This window comes from Neofelis nebulosa, chromosome 5 (genome assembly GCF_028018385.1).
Source record: "Neofelis nebulosa isolate mNeoNeb1 chromosome 5, mNeoNeb1.pri, whole genome shotgun sequence".
Classification (NCBI taxonomy): Eukaryota; Metazoa; Chordata; class Mammalia; order Carnivora; family Felidae; genus Neofelis; species Neofelis nebulosa.
In genome coordinates, this window is record NC_080786.1 from 31,420,769 (window position 1) to 31,442,442 (window position 21,674).

The window sequence follows — 21,674 nt, forward strand, 5'->3', positions numbered from 1 at the left end:
GTAAGAAAACAAGATCCATCGAGATGCTGTTTACAAGAGACCCACTTTAGACCTAAAGACACTTTCAGATTGAAAATAAGGGGATGAAGAACCATCTATCGTGCTAATGGTCAACAAAAGAAAGCCGGAGTAGCCATACTTATATCAGACAATCTGGACTTTAAAATAAAGACTGTATCAAGAGATGCAGAAGGGCATTATATCATAATGAAGGCGTCTATCCACCAAGAAGACCTAACAATTGTACACATTTATGTGCCAAATGTGGTGGCACCCAAATATATAAATCAGTTAATCACAAACATAAAGAAACTCATGGATAGTAATACCATAATAGTAGGGGACTTCAACACCCCAATCACAGCAATGGACAGATCATCTAATCAAAAAATCAACAAGGAAACAATGGATTTGAATGACACACTGGACCAGATGGACTTAACAGATATATTCAGAACATTTCATCCTAAAGCAGCAGAATACACATTCTTCTCCAGTTCACGTGGAACGTCCTCCAGAATAGACTATATACTGGGACACAAACCAGCCCTCAGTAAGTACAAAAAGATCGAGATCATACCGTGCATATTTTCAGACCACAACGCTATGAAACTCGAAATCAACCACAAGAAAAAATTTGGAAAGGTAAAAGATACTTGGAGACTGAAGAACATCCTATTAAAGCATGAGTGGGCCAACCAAGAAGTTAAAGAGGAAATTAAAAAGTATATGGAAGCCAATGAAAGTGATAACACCACAACCCAAAACCTCTGGGATGCAGCAAAGGTGGTCATAAAAGGAAAGTATATAACAATCCAGGCCTTCCTAAAGAAGGAAGAAAGATCTCAGATACACAACCTAACCTTACACCTTAAGGAGCTGGAAAAAGAACAACAAATAAAACCCAAAACCAGCAGAAGACAGGCAATAATAAAGATTAGAGCAGAAATTAATGCTATAGAAACCAAAAAAACAAAACAAACAAAAAAAACCCCAAATAACAAAAAAACAAAAAAACAAAAAACAAACAAATGGTAGAACAGATCAATGAAACCAGAAGCTGGTTCTTTGAAAGAATTAACAAAATTGATAAACCACTAGCCAGTTTGATCAAAAAGAAAAGGGAAAGGACCCAAATAAATAAAATCAAGAATGAAAGAGGAGACATCACAACGAACATAACAGAAATAAAAACAATAATAAGAGAATATTTTGAGCAATTATACACCAATAAAATGGGTAATCTGGAAGAAATGGACAAATTCCTAGAAACATATACACTACCAAAAGTGAAACAGGAAGAAATAGAAAACTTGAACAGACCCATAACCAGTAAGGAAATCAAATTAGTAATCAAAAATCTGCCAAAAAACAAGAGTCCAGGGCCAGATGGCTTTCCAGGGGAATTCTACCAAACATTTAAGGAAGGAAACATTTAACACCTATTCTCTTGAAACTGTTCCAAAGAATAGAAATGGAAGGAACACTTCCAAACTCTTTCTATGAAGTCAGCATTACCTTGATTCCAAAACCAGACAGAGACCCCACTGAAAAGGAGAACTATAGACCAATTTCCCTGATGAACACGGATGCAAAAAGCCTCAACACGATATTAGCCAACCGGATCCAACAATACATTAAAAAAATTATTCACCACGACCAAGTGGGATTTATACCTGGGATGCAGGGCTGGTTCAATATCCACAAAACAATTAACGTGATTCATCACATCAATAAAAGAAAGAACAAGAACTCGATGATCCTCTCAATAGATGCAGAGAAAGCATTAGACAAAATACAGCATGCTTTCTTGATAAAAGCCCTCAAGAAAGTAGGGATAGAAGGCGCATACCTTGAGATCATACAAGCCATATATGAACGACCCAACGCTAGTATCATGCTCAATGGGGAGAAACTGAGAGCTTTCCCCCTAAGGTCAGGAACAAGACAGGGATGTCCACTGTCACCACTGTTATTGAACATAGTATTGGAAGCCTTAGCCTCTGCAATCAGACAACACAAAGAAATAAAAGGCATCCAAATCAGCCAGGAGGAGGTCAAACTTTCACTCTTCGCAGATGACATGATACTCTATATGGAAAACCCTAAACGTCCACCAAAAAACTGCTAGAAGTGATTCATGAATTCAGCAAAGTCGCAGGATATAAAATCAATGCCCAGAAATCAGTTGCATTCTCATACACCAACAATGAAGCAACAGAAAGAGAAATCAAGGAATCGATCCCATTTACAACTGCACCAAAACCCATAAAATACCTAGGAATGAATCTAACCAAAGAGGTGAAAAATCTATACACTGACAACTATAGAAAGGTTATGAACGAAATTGAAGAAGACGCAAAAAAAAAAAAAAAAAAAAAAAAAAGGAAAAAGATTCCATGCTCCTGGATAGCAACAAATATTGTTAAAATGTCGATACTACTCAAAGTAATCTACATATTCGATGCAATCCCTATCAAAGTAACACCAGTATTCTTCACAGAGCTAGAACATATAATCCTAAAATTTGTATGGAACCAGAAAAGACCCCGATTAGCCAAGGTGATCTTGAAAAATAAAACCGAAGCAGGAGGCATCACAATCCCAGACTTCAAGATATACTACAAAGCTGTCATCATCAAGATGGTATGGTACTGGCACAAGAACAGACACTCAAATCAATGGAACAGAATAGAGAACCCAGAAATGGACCCACAAACGTATGGCCAACTCATCTTTGACGAAGCAGGAAAGAATATCCAATGGAATAAAGACAGTCTCTTCAGCAAGTGGTGCTGGGAAAACTGGACAGAGACAGGCAGAAGAATGAACCCGGACCACTTTCTTACACCAGACACAAAAATAAACTCAAAATGGATGAAAGACCTAAACGTAAGACAGGAAGCCATCAAAATCCTTGAGGAGAAAGCAGGCAAAACCCTCTTTGACCTTGGCCACAGCAACTTCTTACTCAGCACGTCTCCAGAGGCAAGGGAAACAAAAGCAAAAATGAACTACTGGGGCCTCATCAGAATAAAAACCTTCTGCACAGCGAAGGAAACAATCAGCAAAACTAAAAGAAAACTGACAGAATGAGAGAAGATATTTGCAAGCAACATATCAGATAAAGGGTTAGTATCCAAAATCTATAAAGCACTTATCAAACTCAACACCCAGAAAACAAATAATCCAGTGAAGAAATGGGCAAAAGACATGAATAGACACTTCTCCAAAGAAGACATCCAGATGGCCAACCGACACATGAAAAAATGCTCAGCATCACCCATCATCAGGGAAATACAAATCAAAACCACAATGAGATACCACCTTACACCTGTCAGAATGGCTAACATTAACGACTCAGGCAACAACAGATGTTGGCGAGGATGCAGAGAAAGAAGGTCTCTTTTGCACTGCTGGTGCAGCCAGCTCTGGAAAACAGTATGGAGGTTCCTCAAAAAACTAAAAATAGAACTACCCTACGACCCAGTAATTGCAGTACTAGGCATTTATCCACAGGATACAGGTGTGCTGTTTCGAAGAGACACGTGCACCCCATTGTTTATATCAGCACTATCAAAAATAGCCAAAGTATGGAAAGAGCCCAAACGTCCATCGATGGATGAATAGATAAAGAAGATGTGGTATATATACACAATGGAGCATTATGCAGCAATCAAAAAGAATGAAATCTTGGGGCGCCTGGGTGGCTCAGTTGGTTAAGTGTCTGGTTTTGGCTCAGGTCATGATCATGGTTTGTGAGTTCGAGCCCCACACAGGCTCTGTGCTGACAGCTTGGAGCCTGGAGTCTGCTTTGGATTCTTTGTCTCCCTCTCTCTCTATCCCTCCTCGACTAGTGTTCTGTCTCTCTCTGCCTCTCAAAAATAAATAAATGTTAAAAAAAATTTTTTTCAAAAGAATGAAATCTTGCTATTTGCAACTACATGGATAGAACTAGAGGGTATTATGCTAAGCAAAATTAGTCGGTCACAGAAAGACCAATATCATATGACTTTACTCATATGAGGACTTTAAGATACAAACAGATGAACATAAGGTAAGGGAAGAAAAAATAATATAATAACAGGGAGGAGAACAAAACATAAGAGACTCTTAATTATGGAGAACAAACAGAGGGTTGCTGGAGGGGTTATGGAAGGGGAGATGGGCTTAATGGGTAAGGGGCATTAAGGAATCTACTCCTGAAATCATTGCTGCACTGTATGCTGACTAACTTGGATGGAAATTAAATAAATCAACAAATAATTAAAAAAAAAAGATTACTACTTCTAGGCTTACCCTCCAGCCTTTCTTAAGACTAGAATCTACATCCTCATTGGCAAGGCCAGAGGCATGGCAGAAAGAACCCTCACCAAAGAAGATATACTTTCAGGGTGAGGAATGTGGAACAAGTCTCTTTCTCCCCTGGGTGGGTATGTAGGGGCTTTATTATTAGCTTTCAGATTTGAATGAAGAAATAACATTAATTTATTCAACATGAGCACCTAGAGTGGGACAGGAACTGTGCAAAGCAATGGCAGTATGTGGGTGAATAGTTAGGTCATCATTCTGAAGAATGGTGTGGCCTAGTGAGAAAATAGACATATGCCTCAATAATCTTTTTTAGTAATTAAAATACATGAATAAAATTCCATGCTGACAAATGCGGACTCTACCAATACTGATGAATGTAGAAGGGGAAAACTAAGATACACACAAACAAGTACAGGCATTATGCTAGATGCTATAGTACTATGTGCAAAAAGCTATGGAAGCCTGGGGAGGGAGTATGGCCAAGTCTACCCAGAAGGGGTAAAAGGAGGTAATAACTGAGCTGAGTCCTGTGGGATCAGGAGTTTAGAATTAGATAATGGGAACAATATCTGCTTAAGTTTTAAAGAACAAAAGGTCATAGTTGAAGATAAGTAAGGGTTCAGGTAGGTTGGAGTATGAATACAGGATGAAATTTGGGAAAAATAAGACAAGATACAGAGGTCATTGCCAAATTGGCTTTGAAAATGACAAGTTTGGACTTGATCCTGAAGACAGTTGGGGGCAGTCTTTGAAGTATTTAAACTAGGACAAAGAGGAAGATTGGTAGGTCATCCAACATCAGAGTGGGTGGTGAACTGAGAGTCATGGAGGCAAGGAAACTGGTCTGAGGTGGAATGAGGGGCCTGCACTGGATCTGCGACAGTAGATTATATTTAAGAGACATAGGCAAAGTAGACTTGAAATAAGTCCATGATGTGTTCGTGTGTGGATAAAGAAAGAGGAAGTCAGTTTAACTGAAAGTTTATGTCTTGAATAACAGGTTCAATAGTGGTCTCATTCACAGCCACAGGGAAAGCAAAGGGGAAGACTCACATGAGGGAGGTGGCTCACCTGAGCTCTCTACCTCCCTCTATTCCCTGCCTCCTGTTAGCCCTTCTTCTCATTCTCAGCCTGCTTTTCCAATTTAGGTGCTGAGATGCCTTGTTAACTCATTTTGGATCCATCCTAGGGAATATGCAGGGAACATGCCATCCTTCAATCCCCTTTCCTCCAACCTTTACTCTCCTCAATCTCACTGTGGTGGGCAAGATAATAGACCCCCAAAGGTGGCCTAATCCCTGGCACCTGTGACTGTGTTATCTTACATAACAAAAGGGACTTTGCAATGTGATTACAGTTAAGAACATTGAGATGGGAGTTTATTTTGGATCACCAGGTTACTGAGTCCTTAAAAGCAGAGAACATTTTCAAGCTGTGGAGAACCAGAGTGATGGCAGTGAGAGAAAGACTTAGCCTGCCATTGTTGGCTTGGAAGATGGAGGAAGGGCCAAAAAATGCAAATAGCTTCCAGAAGCTGGAAAAGGCCAGGGGACAGATTCTCTCCTAGAGCTTTCAGAAGAGAACATAACCTTCCTAATGCCTTGATTTTGGCTCAATGATACCCACATCAGATTTTTGACCTTCAGAACTACATGATAATAAATTTGTTTTAAGCCATCAAGGTTGTGATAATTTTTTACAGCAGCATACCCATGAAAACCTACTGCATTCATTTCAGGGACATTCTCCAAATTTAATTCCCTCCTGGAAGCAATCAACAGCTTTTTTAAAAAGAATCTATAGGAAGGAGAGACCCAGGGGCCCCTTTTAATATCAACAGTCCTGGGGTCCCTAGAGGGCCAGGACTCTAAAATAAAAGTATTTCATTTCACAGAAGTAGATGAGATAATCTGGTGGGAGGGTTAGCAGTGAGGTGAGAGAGAGCCCTAGGAAAGGAGACAAGTCAGTTAATGAGATTGGGCGGGAAGGAGAGAAAGGGAAAACAAAGATGGCACATCAGCAAAACCAGGAAAGGACAACATGTCAGTGGTGGGTGTTGGTCAGAAGCATTAAATTCTATGGAGAAGAGAAAATTGAATTTGACAACAACCAGGTCATTAGTGGTCTTCAAAGGAAGCATTTCAGTGAAGAAACAGGGCAAAAGCCAGAATGCAGAGGACGGGAGAGAGACTAGAGAAAGAATTAAGAAGTAAATAAGCTGTGAGCAGTCCTTTAGAAAAGACTATGCATTATTCATCTTTATATCTGTTATACTCAGCACAATGCCTGGAACACAGTGGGTGCCCATTAAACGTTGACTTGAGCGAAGTACTAGAATCTATAGATATAGACCAGCACTTCTCAAACTGTACTGTGCACACAAATCACCTGGGAATTCCAAAATAGTAGGTCTGGGGTGCACCTGAGATCCTACATTTCCAATAAGCTCCCAGATGATGCTGATGATGGGGCTGGTCTGTGAACCTCACTTTGAGTAGCAACAATGTAGGTCACCCAATCAATCAGCAACCATGGCCTCTCTTGTTTCCTGGGTAATGTTTTGATCCCAGAGACCAGAATGATTTCTGGAACTAAGATTTGCTGATCCCAAGGACCACATCTGTACAGTGGGGCCAAGCCAGGCACCGACCAAAGCCCAGCACTTGGGAGTAAACATTCACAACAGGCTCTGTATCCCAAACCCTTCACACTGCAGCACTTTTCACAGTTCCCTATAAGTTCAATACCACCACCAACTCCTCCCTCCCCAACATAACTATTTACATCTCACCACTGACAATACAAAGGGTGAGACTTTGATCTCAGGGGTTCCAAATGTATAGGTTTCAAATGAGCCACCTGGATCAGGATACTCTCAGCAGAGCTACTGCTCAGAAAAGGACATGGCTCTCAGTACCTTCCCACATGGGCAGCAGGGGCACTAGGCTACAGACAGACATCCTACAAAACAAACTTGGAGAATGTGAATAACCCCAATCTTATCTATCTACCCATATACCAATAAAAAAGAAAAGCTATTAAACATCTTAATATAAAATTTCAGGCAGGGTATCACTAAATGGTATCACCATAGATATGGCAATGTAGGATGCCAGAAGGCAATGTTAGCCTTTATTAAGAGATATTATCAAGAAGGGCACCTAGGTGGCTCAGTCAGTTAAGCATTCAACTCTTGGTTTGAACTCAGGTCCTGATCTTATGGTTGGTGAGATTGAGCCCCACTATATGCTTGAGCTGACAGCATGGAGCCTGCTTGAGATTCTCCCTCTTCCTCTTTCTCAGCCCCTCCCTTTCACATGCTCTCTCTCTCTTTCTCTCTCAAAATAAATAAACAAACATCTAAACAAAGAGAGATATTATCAGGGAAACTCAATGGGAAAGTAGTTTGGAAAACTGGCAAGGCAGGTCTTTCCCCTTAAAGTGAGTGCCCATCACAGTTCATCCCCCAATCACATAATGGTAGCTCAGTTTTTATGTTGTTTCAGCCCATTAGAGGGATTTGATCCATGGGAAAGAGAAGTAGACTAGCAAATAAATGTCACTGAATCACCTCTCTTTCATCTGAAAGTCACATAAAACTTCATTCTAATTGGCTAAAGCAAAAGAGAATTTATTTGCCTACATTGATGAACAATCTTTAGATGGGGCACAATTCAGGGTTTAAACAATGTCCCAAGTATTATCTTACAACTCTGCTGCCTCTGGGTTGACTCCAAGTCCAGGCTGTACATGAAACCCAGTAGTTTCAATCTTTGTGTTACAACAATCTAAGAGAGCCCACATCCCTTAGGAGACAACCAAAGTCCTGGGTTGGGGCCCATTGATCCCATCTGGGTTGAGTGTTCATCACTATAAACTATAGATGTTGAGGTAGGGAATAAAATGCCCCCACCTGATTGGTTTAGCCTGGCCATGTGTTCTACTCTGAGGTCATCTTCTTGGTCAGAAACTGAAAGGAGGAAGGATTCCCCATCCATCCAATCATTTCCTCAGGAATGGAAAGTGACGCAAAGAGGAAACTGTAGCAAATGCCCACCGTACACAAGTTTGGCCCAAGTCTATTACAATGAGAGAAGTCCAGACTCTTGGTACACCAACCTCCCACATTTAGAGAACAGGTAACTGTCAAATTCTGTATGACTGAAGACTGGCTTGAAGGTACTGTGTTTCCTAGCAGCGCCAGAAGTAAAACTCAGTAACCAATGCTGTTGGGAAGTTTAAGAGCCTTTCACATCATAATGCAGTTGGTGTATATGTGTGCTTCCTACTTCTCAAAGATATTGTGTTGACCAGTCCCTCAACAACCCAAAGAAATCACCAAAGCTATTCTTCATTTCAATCTAGCTCACCCAAAATCTGGGCTAGCCTAATAACTAACACTCCTGCATTCATTCTGGGTATTTATTGAGAGACATCACAGTATGGTGGTAAAAAACATGAATTTGGGAGCCAGAAAGCACTGATTTCAAGTTCCTATTCTATCCCTTTAGCTAGGTATTTATCCCTTTAGTTTATTTAGTCTCTTTGAAGCCCATTTCCCATATGTTTGTGAGGATTCCCTGAGATGATAATGTTTGTAAAGTACTTAGCACAGTATATAATATGCAGAAAGTACTCAATATACATTCTTGTTACGGCCTACTATGTGCCGGATACTCTGCTAGGCTCTAGGCCCCAGGGCTGAATTAGATATAACAACAGAATATTAAAATGAGATGAGATATTAAAGAATAGGTGGTCTATCTCTGCCCAAGAAATCTATGACCAAGAGGAGGAAAGGACTTGCCCAAAGTAACAGGCTCAGATAGCAGAGCTGGAGTAAGACTAATTCTCCTGACTCCATCTTTGTGCAAAGCTTCAAATCTCTGTGAAGAAGGTTCTAAACCGGTTAAGATAAGCAGGCATCCAAAAGATTATTGTTTCAAGCTGTGGAGATACAGATTCCTTTTCAGCTTAGATTCTTAAACCTGCCCTGCGGCCCAGCTACCCCAGTCCCCAATTACTACCTGATGATGCATGCCCTGCAGCTTGTCTTTGCCAGCTCAAGATTGGTGGCAAGGAAAGAAGGGCAGTGGCTCACATCCCAGTTCTGAAGCAGTGTCCTGCAGCAGGTGGCTGATGTCCAGCACCCCTTGGAGCAGGCGAGGCAGATTATAATCACTGAGTAGGTAAGAAGGCAGATCAGGAAGGGAGGGAGCCATGTCCCCGGTACCAATTCCCAAAATGTAACAGAACAAACCTCTGCAGATGGGAGTCTACTTTGTGTGTCACAAACACCAACCAGTCATCTAATCATAAGTATATCATATCATCCTGGTCCCTTGGCAAAGCTCTAAGGGCCCTAACTTAGATCTAGGACCCCAGCCAACTCTTGATGCTGTCTTTCATTTGTTTTGGCTTCTGGCAGGGAGTGCTGCTAATGGATATGAGCCACCCTGAAAGTCATATACAGGGGTTTTTAATTCCAGTCCAGATGGGTGCCATTTCTCCAGCAGATATCCTGCCAGACATTGACACAAATGCCCTGGAGGTCAGAATGAATCCACAACCAAGATCAGACATTTCATACACAATATGGAGCCCATTGTACCCTGAGCATCCTGGATCCCATTTCTTACATCTCCCCCAAACCAAAATCAGGTTGCCGGGCAACTATGAGAGCAGAGAAAACCTGAATTTAGTTTTCAAAACTGATGGAGGTGATAAAGGTCCAAAAACCCTACAAAGAAATGGAGTCAAATTAATCTTCTTTCCAGAGATAATGTCTCTGTACCTTTGAGGCTTTACCTCCCATCAGATCTTGAACTGAATTGAACTATTCACTCAACAATTTTATTTCCGATAATCTTTGTTTACTATGTGCTGGGTCCTTTGCTAGGTACATCATTGTATTAGGGCTCAATATGGTCTACCTTCACAGAGTTCACAGACTTTAGGAAATGTGGACAGAAATTCTGGAGCATACTATTGATCTAAACTCAGGGGTCAGGGAAGGTACCCTTGAAGAAGTGAGGTTTAAGCTGAGACCAGAACACTGAGTAGGAGGAAGCTGGGGAAAGAATGAGTATCTCAGGCAAAGGGAACAGCATGAATGAAGGCCTTGAGGTGGGGCAATATAAAATATTAATAAGGATGATGATGATGATGACAGCTACCATTTATTTACTGTTAATTATATGCTGGTTACTTTATATGAATTGACTCATTTGATTCTTACAACTACCATGTGAAGTGAGTGCTATTGTCCCAGTTTACAGAGGATGAATTAAGATTTTGGAGTTAAGTTACAGAACTTTGCCCTAGTCACATGGCCAGTAACTGGACTTTGGATCTGGGCAAGCCTGGCTCTGGAGCCTGCTCTCTGATGACCACTATCCAGTCATTCATTTATTCCTTCCTTCATTAGCTCATACCGAGCACCTGGCTAGAAGTTGGGGATACCAAGAAGACAAAGATAGATACCCACCTCCAAGGAGTTCAGACATTCAGCACAGGTGCAAGGGCCTGGAACAGGGAGCAGGTTTGAAACCTAGGCTTTTGTACTATCTCCCATGACTGGCCTACCCAGCAACCAGGCTCACTCCTAATATTAGCAGGGCCCAGGACAAGAAGACAGGTGGAGGCCCACTGTATTAGTTTCCTAGGGCTGTCCTAACAAACTATCACAAATTTGGCTTAAACCAGCAAGAATCTTGTCCCTCACAGTTCTGGAGCCCAGAAGTCATAAGCTAAGGTGTCAGCAGGGCCATGCTCTTTCTGAAGGCCTTAGGGGACGATCCTTCCTTACACCTTCCAGGTGTTCCGGGTGTTCCTGGGCTTGGACCTGCCTCCCCCTTCACATGACCTTCTCCCCTGTGTTTCTATGTCTTCTCCTCTCTCCTAAGGACATTTGTCATTAGACTTGTGACCCACAATGATTAATCCAGGATGACCTTATCACAAGATCCCTCACTTAATTACATCTGCAAAGACGCTTCTTCCAAATAAGCTCACTCTCCCAGGTACCAGGGATTAAGATTTAGACATATCTTTTTGGGACCACAATTGAACCCACTAAACCCACATATGTCAAATATTTAAAAGTTATAAATTAAGCTAACAATCTGGTAAATGACTTAGATATTATATTCTTACCTTGGCATTTATACCATCACAAAAACAAAATTTTAAAATATGCATGAACCTATGGTTTCATATGACCAAAGTTAAAATATCAAGGTTGATTGAATTTAACCATTTATTAATTTCTTATATATAGGTAGCCTATTGATGGGCTAATGATATTTAAATAATTAATACATACATAATTCATAAATTTGTATACATGCTCCATGACATTTATTTTTCTAATCCTTCAGTTCAATGAAAACGTATGTTCCTATGATCAAGAAGTTCATATAATCTGTGATAAATTGGCACAAATAAGGATAATAACTCTGCCCTCAAAAGTTTGTTGTGATAATGAAATGAGTACAGCCTGCAAAAATTAAAATGTAAATGCATTGAAATTGTGTAAAATTTGGATAAGGTTTCATTTAAAATGTAAATTGAGTATAAGATTTATAAAATTATATTTATTTCTCACATAATTATAAAAACTCCCCTGTAAAATATTCAGTTATTTATTAAGTTTAAAAGGTAACATATAAACTATAATTAATGAATATCAAATTTTTAAACAATATTTAAGTCAATCTTAATTTTTAATTCAACTTTTTGAAAATTTAGTTAAAGCTTAATAAATATTTTATAATAATAGAATTATTTGTAGCCTGAGCACTGAATGCCCATATAGTTGACCATGTCAGTAATACTCCACAGATGTTACATCTAGACTTACATATATACAGATTTAATAGTATGAATTTTTTTAATGTTTATTTATTTGGTGGGGGGGTGGCAGAGAAAGATGGAGAGAATCCCAAGCAGGCAGCACACTCTCAGTGCAAAGCCCAACACAGGGCTCCATCTCACGACTGTGAGATCATGACCTGAGCCAATATCAAGACTTGGATGCTTAACCAACTAAGCCATCCAGGCACCCCAAATAGTATGAATTTTTAATATTTCAAAACACTACTTATCCAGACAAAATTGTTGTGAATACTGTATTAATTCTGAGTACCTGCAGAACCACAAACTGGAACATGAAAGGCAGCCAAAGCAAATTTTAAAAAAGGATGTGTGGAACTAGTAAAAAATGTATACTTTATTACTTTATTATGCAGAACCTATTGCCTTCATGCTACCTAAAAGGAAGGATTTGACATGCTAATTTGTCTTTCCTCTTACCTAAGTGCTTCCACTGCTCCAGTTCTCCCCAGTCTTTTTCTAATGACAACAGCCACACCCACATACCTGAATGAGTTGACTTGTGTTTCACTGACATAGAGCAAGAGACCTGGAGAAGCATTTTCCTAGGGACTGAATGGTGTTATCTATGAAAGCGAATGTTCAGGGCTGCAGGTCATGATTCACCAGCAATAATAGCTATATCTCAAGTGACAGAGGCCCTTGTATATTGTTATATAAATTTTATTGTGTGTGTATGTGCTTATGATACACACATCCCTCTAAAGTGCTTTGGGACAGGTTCCTCTCTTGCCCAGGGTAGGTTCTAGAATACAACTCTCAGAACTCCATTTCTTTTCCCTGAATCTAAATCCCACCTGACCTCCCAAGGTGGAGACTGCATCCTATCTCCCCACCTCCAGGGAGAGAAGGCCAGCTTTGAATACTCTGTCTTGGAGCTATTGTTTAGATCTCTACCCCTGACTTCCCTGATGCTGAGCACCTCCCCCTCCTACCTTCCCATCACCTGCTGGCCTCTCTGAGCCCACCTTTACCTTCCTCTGGAATCAGTTGACCTGTGTGTTCCTAGACCCTCCTGACACTCCATTTGTCAGGGCCCCCAGATCTCTTGCCATGCATCAGCCATAAAGTGGATCCTACTCAGTTTGCTAAGGCCTGTTAGCTGACACTTCAGCTCTGGTTAAGCTGGATGCTTGAACAACCTCTCTGCTTTCCCAGCCTGTCCATGGCATGATTTTCCCCCTCATAGGTTAGGTCAAGTTCCAGACTAGCCTTGCTAGCCCATTACAGAAAATTCCAGAGGGATCCCTGTCTCTGATCCCTGCCTGAGTACAGTTCCTTCCCTTATTAAAATGAAAATTGTGGGGCGCCTGGTGGCTCAGTTGGGTGAGCATCCAACTGTTGATTTCAGCTCAGGTCATGATCCCAGGGTTGTTAGATCCAGCCCTGCATCGGGCTCCATGCTAAGTATGGTCCCTACTTGAGATACTCTCTCTCTCTCTCTCTCTCTCTCTCTCTCTCTCTCTCTCTCTCTCTCTCTCTCCTTCTTGCCCCTCTCCCCCACTCATGCACTCTCTCTCTCTCTCTCTCCAATAAAAAAATGAAGTTTGTAAATCATGAAGTCCAGCCTGCAAAAATGGGGGGGAGGGGGCAGTGTTGATTGTGTGGCTAACGAGGTGGTTTCTTTTTTTAATTTTTTTAAATTCTTAATTTTATTTTTCTTATTTTATTTTTTAGTTTTTAATATTTACATCCAAATTAGTTAGCATATAGTGCAACAATGACTTCAAGAGTAGATTCCTTAGTGCCCCTTACCCATTTATCCCATCCCCCCTGCCACAACCCTTCTAGTAAACCTCAGTTTGTTCTCCATATTTTTTTTAATATATGAAATTTATTGTCAAATTGGTTTCCATACAACACCCAGTGCTCATCCCAAAATGTTCTCCATATTTAAGAGTCTCTTCTGTTTTGTCCCCCTCCCTGTTTTTATATTATTTTTGTTTCCCTTCCCTCATGTTTATCTGTTTTGTCTCTCAAAGTCCTCATACAAGTGAAGTCATAAGATTTTTGTCTTTCTCTGAATAATTTCACTTAGCATAATACCCTCCAATTCCATCCACGTAGTTGCAAATGGCAAGATTTCATTCTTTTTGATTCCCAAGTAATACTCCATTGTGTGTGTGTGTATATATATATATATATATATATATATATATATATATATATACCACTTCTTCTTTATCTATTCATCCATCGATGGACGTTTGGGCTCTTTCCATACTTTGGCTATTTTTGATAGTGCTGATATAAACAATGGGGTGCACGTGTCTCTTCGAAACAGCACACCTGTATCCTGTGGATAAATGCCTAGTACTGCAATTACTGGGTCGTAGGGTAGTTCTATTTTTAGTTTTTTGAGGAACCTCCATACTGTTTTCCAGAGCTGGCTGCACCAGCAGTGCAAAAGAGACCTTCTTTCTCTGCATCCTCGCCAACATCTGTTGTTGCCTGAGTCGTTAATGTTAGCCATTCTGACAGGTGTAAGGTGGTATCTCATTGTGGTTTTGATTTGTATTTCCCTGATGATGGGTGATGCTGAGCATTTTTTCATGTGTCGGTTGGCCATCTGGATGTCTTCTTTGGAGAAGTGTCTATTCATGTCTTTTGCCCATTTCTTCACTGGATTATTTGTTTTCTGGGTGTTGAGTTTGATAAGTGCTTTATAGATTTTGGATACTAACCCTTTATCTGATATGTTGCTTGCAAATATCTTCTCTCATTCTGTCAGTTTTCTTTTAGTTTTGCTGATTGTTTCCTTCGCTGTGCAGAAGGTTTTTATTCTGATGAGGCCCCAGTAGTTCATTTTTGCTTTTGTTTCCCTTGCCTCTGGAGACGTGCTGAGTAAGAAGTTGCTGTGGCCAAGGTCAAAGAGGGTTTTGCCTGCTTTCTCCTCAAGGATTTTGATGGCTTCCTGTCTTACGTTTAGGTCTTTCATCCATTTTGAGTTTATTTTTGTGTCTGGTGTAAGAAAGTGGTCCGGGTTCATTCTTCTGCCTGTCTCTGTCCAGTTTTCCCAGCACCACTTGCTGAAGAGACTGTCTTTATTCCATTGGATATTCTTTCCTGCTTCGTCAAAGATGAGTTGGCCATACGTTTGTGGGTCCATTTCTGGGTTCTCTATTCTGTTCCATTGATTTGAGTGTCTGTTCTTGTGCCAGTACCATACCATCTTGATGATGACAGCTTTGTAGTATATCTTGAAGTCTGGGATTGTGATGCCTCCTGCTTCGGTTTTATTTTTCAAGATCACCTTGGCTAATCGGGGTCTTTTCTGGTTCCATACAAATTTTAGGATTATATGTTCTAGCTCTGTGAAGAATACTGGTGTTACTTTGACAGGGATTGCATCGAATATGTAGATTACTTTGAGTAGTATCGACATTTTAACAATATTTGTTGTTCCTATCCAGGAGCATGGAATCTTTTTCCTTTTTTTTTTTTTTTTTTTTTTTTTTTGCGTCTTCTTCAATTTCGTTCATAACCTTTCTATAGTTGTCAGTGTATAGATTTTTCACCTCTTTGGTTAGATTCATTCCTAGGTATTTTATGGGTTTTGGTGCAATTGTAAATGGGATCGATTCCTTGATTTCTCTTTCTGTTGCTTCATTGTTGGTGTATGAGAATGCAACTGATTTCTGGGCATTGATTTTATATCCTGCGACTTTGCTGAATTCATGAATCACTTCTAGCAGTTTTTTGGTGGACGTTTAGGGTTTTCCATATAGAGTATCATGTCATCTGCGAAGAGTGAAAGTTTGACCTCCTCCTGGCTGATTTGGATGCCTTTTATTTCTTTGTGTTGTCTGATTGCAGAGGCTAAGGCTTCCAATACAATGTTCAATAACAGTGGTGACAGTGGACATCCCTGTCTTGTTCCTGACCTTAGGGGGAAAGCTCTCAGTTTCTCCCCATTGAGCATGATACTAGCGTTGGGTCGTTCATATATGGCTTGTATGATCTCAAGGTATGCGCCTTCTATCCCTACTTTCTTGAGGGCTTTTATCAAGAAAGCATGCTGTATTTTGTCTAATGCTTTCTCTGCATCTATTGAGAGGATCATCGAGTTCTTGTTCTTTCTTTTATTGATGTGATGAATCACGTTAATTGTTTTGTGGATATTGAACCAGCCCTGCATCCCAGGTATAAATCCCACTTGGTCGTGGTGAATAATTTTTTTAATGTATTGTTGGATCCGGTTGGCTAATATCGTGTTGAGGCTTTTTGCATCCGTGTTCATCAGGGAAATTGGTCTATAGTTCTCCTTTTCAGTGGGGTCTCTGTCTGGTTTTGAAATCAAGGTAATGCTGACTTCATAGAAAGAGTTTGGAAGTGTTCCTTCCATTTCTATTCTTTGGAACAGTTTCAAGAGAATAGGTGTTAAATGTTTCCTTCCTTAAATGTTTGGTAGAATTCCCCTGGAAAGCCATCTGGCCCTGGACTCTTGTTTTTTGGCAGATTTTTGATTACTAATTTGATTTCCTTACTGGTTATGGGTCTGTTCAAGTTTTCTATTTCTTCCTGTTTCACTTTTGGTAGTGTATATGTTTCTAGGAATTTGTCCATTTCTTCCAGATTACCCATTTTATTGGTGTATAATTGCTCAAAATATTCTCTTATTATTGTTTTTATTTCTGTTATGTTCGTTGTGATGTCTCCTCTTTCATTCTTGATTTTATTTATTTGGGTCCTTTCCCTTTTCTTTTTGATCAAACTGGCTAGTGGTTTATCAATTTTGTTAATTCTTTCAAAGAACCAGCTTCTGGTTTCATTGATCTGTTCTACCGTTTGTTTGTTTTTTGTTTTTTTGTTTTTTTGTTATTTGGGGGTTTTTTTTGTTTGTTTTGTTTTTTTGGTTTCTATAGCATTAATTTCTGCTCTAATCTTTATTATTGCCTGTCTTCTGCTGGTTTTGGGTTTTATTTGTTGTTCTTTTTCCAGCTCCTTAAGGTGTAAGGTTAGGTTGTGTATCTGAGATCTTTCTTCCTTCTTTAGGAAGGCCTGGATTGTTATATACTTTCCTTTTATGACCACCTTTGCTGCATCCCAGAGGTTTTGGGTTGTGGTGTTATCACTTTCATTGGCTTCCATATACTTTTTAATTTCCTCTTTAACTTCTTGGTTAGCCCACTCATGCTTTAATAGGATGTTCTTCAGTCTCCAAGTATCTTTTACCTTTCCAAATTTTTTCTTGTGGTTGATTTCGAGTTTCATAGCGTTGTGGTCTGAAAATATGCACGGTATGATCTCGATCTTTTTGTACTTACTGAGGGCTGGTTTGTGTCCCAGTATACAGTCTATTCTGGAGGACGTTCCACGTGAACTGGAGAAGAATGTGTATTCTGCTGCTTTAGGATGAAATGTTCTGAATATATCTGTTAAGTCCATCTGGTCCAGTGTGTCATTCAAATCCATTGTTTCCTTGTTGATTTTTTGATTAGATGATCTGTCCATTGCTGTGATTGGGGTGTTGAAGTCCCCTACTATTATGGTATTACTATCCATGAGTTTCTTTATGTTTGTGATTAACTGATTTATATATTTGGGTGCCACCACATTTGGCACATAAATGTGTACAATTGTTAGGTCTTCTTGGTGGATAGACGCCTTCATTATGATATAATGCCCTTCTGCATCTCTTGATACAGTCTTTATTTTAAAGTCCAGATTGTCTGATATAAGTATGGCTACTCCGGCTTTCTTTTGTTGACCATTAGCACGATAGATGGTTCTTCATCCCCTTATTTTCAATCTGAAAGTGTCTTTAGGTCTAAAGTGGGTCTCTTGTAAACAGCATCTCGATGGATCTTGTTTTCTTACCCATTCTGTTACCCTGTGTCTTTTGATTGGAGCATTGAGTCCATTGAGGTTTAGAGTGAGTACTGAAAGATATGAATTCGCTGCCATTATGATGCTTGTAGAGTTGGAGTTTCTGGTGGTGTTCTCTGGTCCTTTCTAATCTTTGTTGCTTTTGGTCTTTATTTATATACATATATTTTCATCTTTTCTCCCCTCAGAGAGTCCCCCTTAAAATTTCTTGCAGGGCTGGTTTAGTGGTCACAAACTCCTTTAATCTTTGTTTGTCTGGGAAACTTTTTATCTCTCCTTCTATTTTGAATGACAACCTTGCCGGATAAAGAATTCTTGGCTGCATATTTTTCTGATTCAGCACACTGAATATATCCTGCCACTCCTTTCTGGCCTGCCAGCTATCTGTGGATAGGTCTGTTGCAAACCTGATCTGTCTTCCCTTGTAGGTTAAGGACTTTTTTTTTTTCCTTGCTGCTTTTCCTAATTCTTTCCTTGCCGGAGTATTTTGTGAATTTGACTATGATATGCCTTGTTGACAGTCGGTTTTTGTTGAATCTAGTGGGAGTCCTCTGTACTTCCTGGATTTTGATGTCTGTGTCTTTCCCCAGGTTAGGAAAAGTTCCTACTATGATTTGCTCACATAACCCTTCTACCCCTTTTTCTGTCTCTTCGTTTTCTGGGACCCCTATGATTCTGATGCTGATCCTTTTTCAATGAGTCACTGATTTTCTAATTCTTAATTTCGTGCTCTTTTGCCTCAGTCTCCCTCTTTTTTTCTGCTTCATTATTCTCCATAAGTTTGTCCTCTATATCACCCTTGTCCACCCTTGCCACGGTGGCATCCGCTGAGATTGCAGCTCAGTTATATCATTTTTAATTTCATCCTGACTAGTTTTACTTTTTTTATCTCCACAGAAAGGGATTCTAATCTATTTTCAAGTCCAGCTGGTATTCTTATTATCGTGATTCTAAATTCTGGTTCAGACATCTTGCTTGTATCTGTGTTGGTTAAATCCCTGGCTGTCGTTTTTTCGTGCTTTTTTTGGGGGGGGTGAATTCCTTCTATTTGTCGTTTTGAAGGGAGAAAATGAATTAATGAGATAGAAAAATTGAAATTAAAAAATTAAAATTAAAAAAATATTAAAATTAAAAATTAAACACACACACACAAATCGAATAGATGATGCTAGATCCTAGGTGTGTTTTGTTCTGGGTGTTGAAAGTGGTTTGACAGATTAGAGAAACAAAAGTGAGGGGGGGAGAAAAAAGAAAAGGAAATCGTTTGAGAATTTGAAAAAATGAATACACTGAAGTAGACTAAAATGAGATGCTGGGGGTAAAATAGAATTTGAAAAAATATACACAAAATAAAGAATATAGTAGAAAAAATTAAAGAAAAATATTTTTAATAAAAATTAAAAATAAATATCATTTTTTTCCTTTTCTGTATTCAAGAAAAAAGAAAATAAATGAAAAAGAGAAAAAAGATTTTAAAAAAGGAACAAAAGGAAATCATGTGAAAATTAAAAAAATGAATACACTGTAGTAGACTAAAATAAAATGATGGAAGTAAAATACAATTTGAAAAAATTTACATAAAAGCAAAAAAGATAGTAAAACTGTTGAATAAAAATATTTTAATAGAAACTGAAAGTAAAAATGAAGTTTTTCTCTTTCTGCATTCAAGAAAAAGAAAAGAAATGAAAAAGAGAAAAGAGAAAAAGAAAGAAAAAAAGGAAAGTGTTTGAAAATTTGAAAAGGTAAATACACTGCAGTAGACTAAAATAAAATGATGGAAGTAAAATAGAGTTTGAAAAAATTTACACAAAAGTAACAAACATAGTAATAAAAATTAAAGAAAATATTTTTAATAAAAAGTGAAAATAAAAATGAATTTTTTATTTATTCAAGAAAAAGAAGTGTAAAAGAGAAAAAGAAAAAAAAAAGAAAGAAAATTGAGTAGATGAACCTACTAACAGATTGAAGTAGCACTGAAATTACTTCGTTTTCCCCTAGAAGTCAGTCTATGTAGCGCTTTATAGTCCATAAACTAAGCTGGTGGTGAGACTTGTATTCTTAAAGAGTGAAGTTGGGCGGGGCTCAGTGTAACAACTCCACCTTCCACTAGATGGCGCTGCTAGCCTACTGGGGTGGATTGCTGCAGGGCTCGTTGGTGCGCATGCACATGTGCAGTAGCAGTGGAAATGGCGCCATCCAGCCACCCGGTCTGTTCTCCCGGATCAGCAATTGCGCACCGGTCCTCCGTCTTCAGTCTCGTCCACTCCCCGCTCTTCCACTCTCCATGACCAGGCCCCGGGCAGTACCTCTCTCCCAAGTGTTGTCTCAGATGCAGATATTTTCCCCGGCGCCTTACTTCCGAAGGACCGCGGCTTTGACCTGCTCCACCTCTCTGCGGGAGGGTCTCACTGAGCAATGGCCGAATGAGCAATGGACGAATGTCGGCTGCACCCAGGAATGCTTGCTGGACTCTGATGCTGCCGGTGCCTTGAGACTGCAGCCAGGTGCCAGCCTGCCCCAGGAAAATTCGCGAGACAGTGTAGCAGCAGCGTTTCAGGGATTATGGAAAATCACAACATACATCTGGCACCAGGCTTCACCCTTGTTCCAGCACCAGCAAATGTGGCCGTTTTCTAGGGTCTGCTGGGACCAGGTGGCTTCAACAGTCTCTACCAAATGTCCTTCCAGCAGTGGAACCGCTTTTCCCTCGTGTGGCCCAAGAACCTCCTGGACCCTACTCTGTTCCTGGGGATTCGCCCTTCCCACCAGAGCACTGCCAGGTATGGAGCTGCGGAGTTGTAGCCTTTGCACTCCCCTTGTTTACAGTCTTAATGGAATTTAAACCCGCTCCTTTCTCCTTTCTCCTTTCTCCCTTTTTAGTTTGGTCCCTGCGGCTGTTTCCAATTTTCCACTTTCTCTCCAGCTGCTTTGGGGGAGGGGTGCTTTTCCCCTATTCTCCCCCCCTCCCCAGTCTCCATCCTCTCTCTCTGCCAACAAATGTGGTTCCCTACCTCTTGTGGCTTCTCCCTCCCCATATTCACCTCTCTGCGCCGCATACCTGCTGAATTCTGTGGTTCAGGTTGTGCAGATTGTTGTGTTAATCCTCCAATCAGTTTTCTAGGTGTGTTGGATGGTTTAGTGTTGGTCTGGCTGTATTTCATGGACACGAGACACACAAAAAACTTCCATGCTGTTCCGCCATCTTGGCTCCTCCATTTAATTTTATTTAAAAAAATTTTTTTTAATGTAATTTGTTTATTTATTTATTTTGAGAGAAAGAGAAAGAGCACGAGCAGGGGAGGGACACAGAGAGGGATACACAGAATATGAAACAGGCTCCACACTCTGAGCTGTCAGCACAGAGCCGGATGTAGGACTCAAACTCATGAATCACAAGATCATGACCTGAGCTGCAGTTGGACACTCAGTCGACTGAGCCACTCAGGCACCCCATGTCTTAATTTTATTTTTGAGAGAGATACAGAAGGACAGACAGAGCGTGATTGGGGGAGGGGCAGAGAGAGAGGGAGACAGAATCTGAAGCAGGCTCCAGGCTCTGAACTGTCATGACAGAGCCTGACATGGAGCTTGAACCCATGAACTGCGAGATCATGACCTGAGCCGAAGTCAGTAGCTTA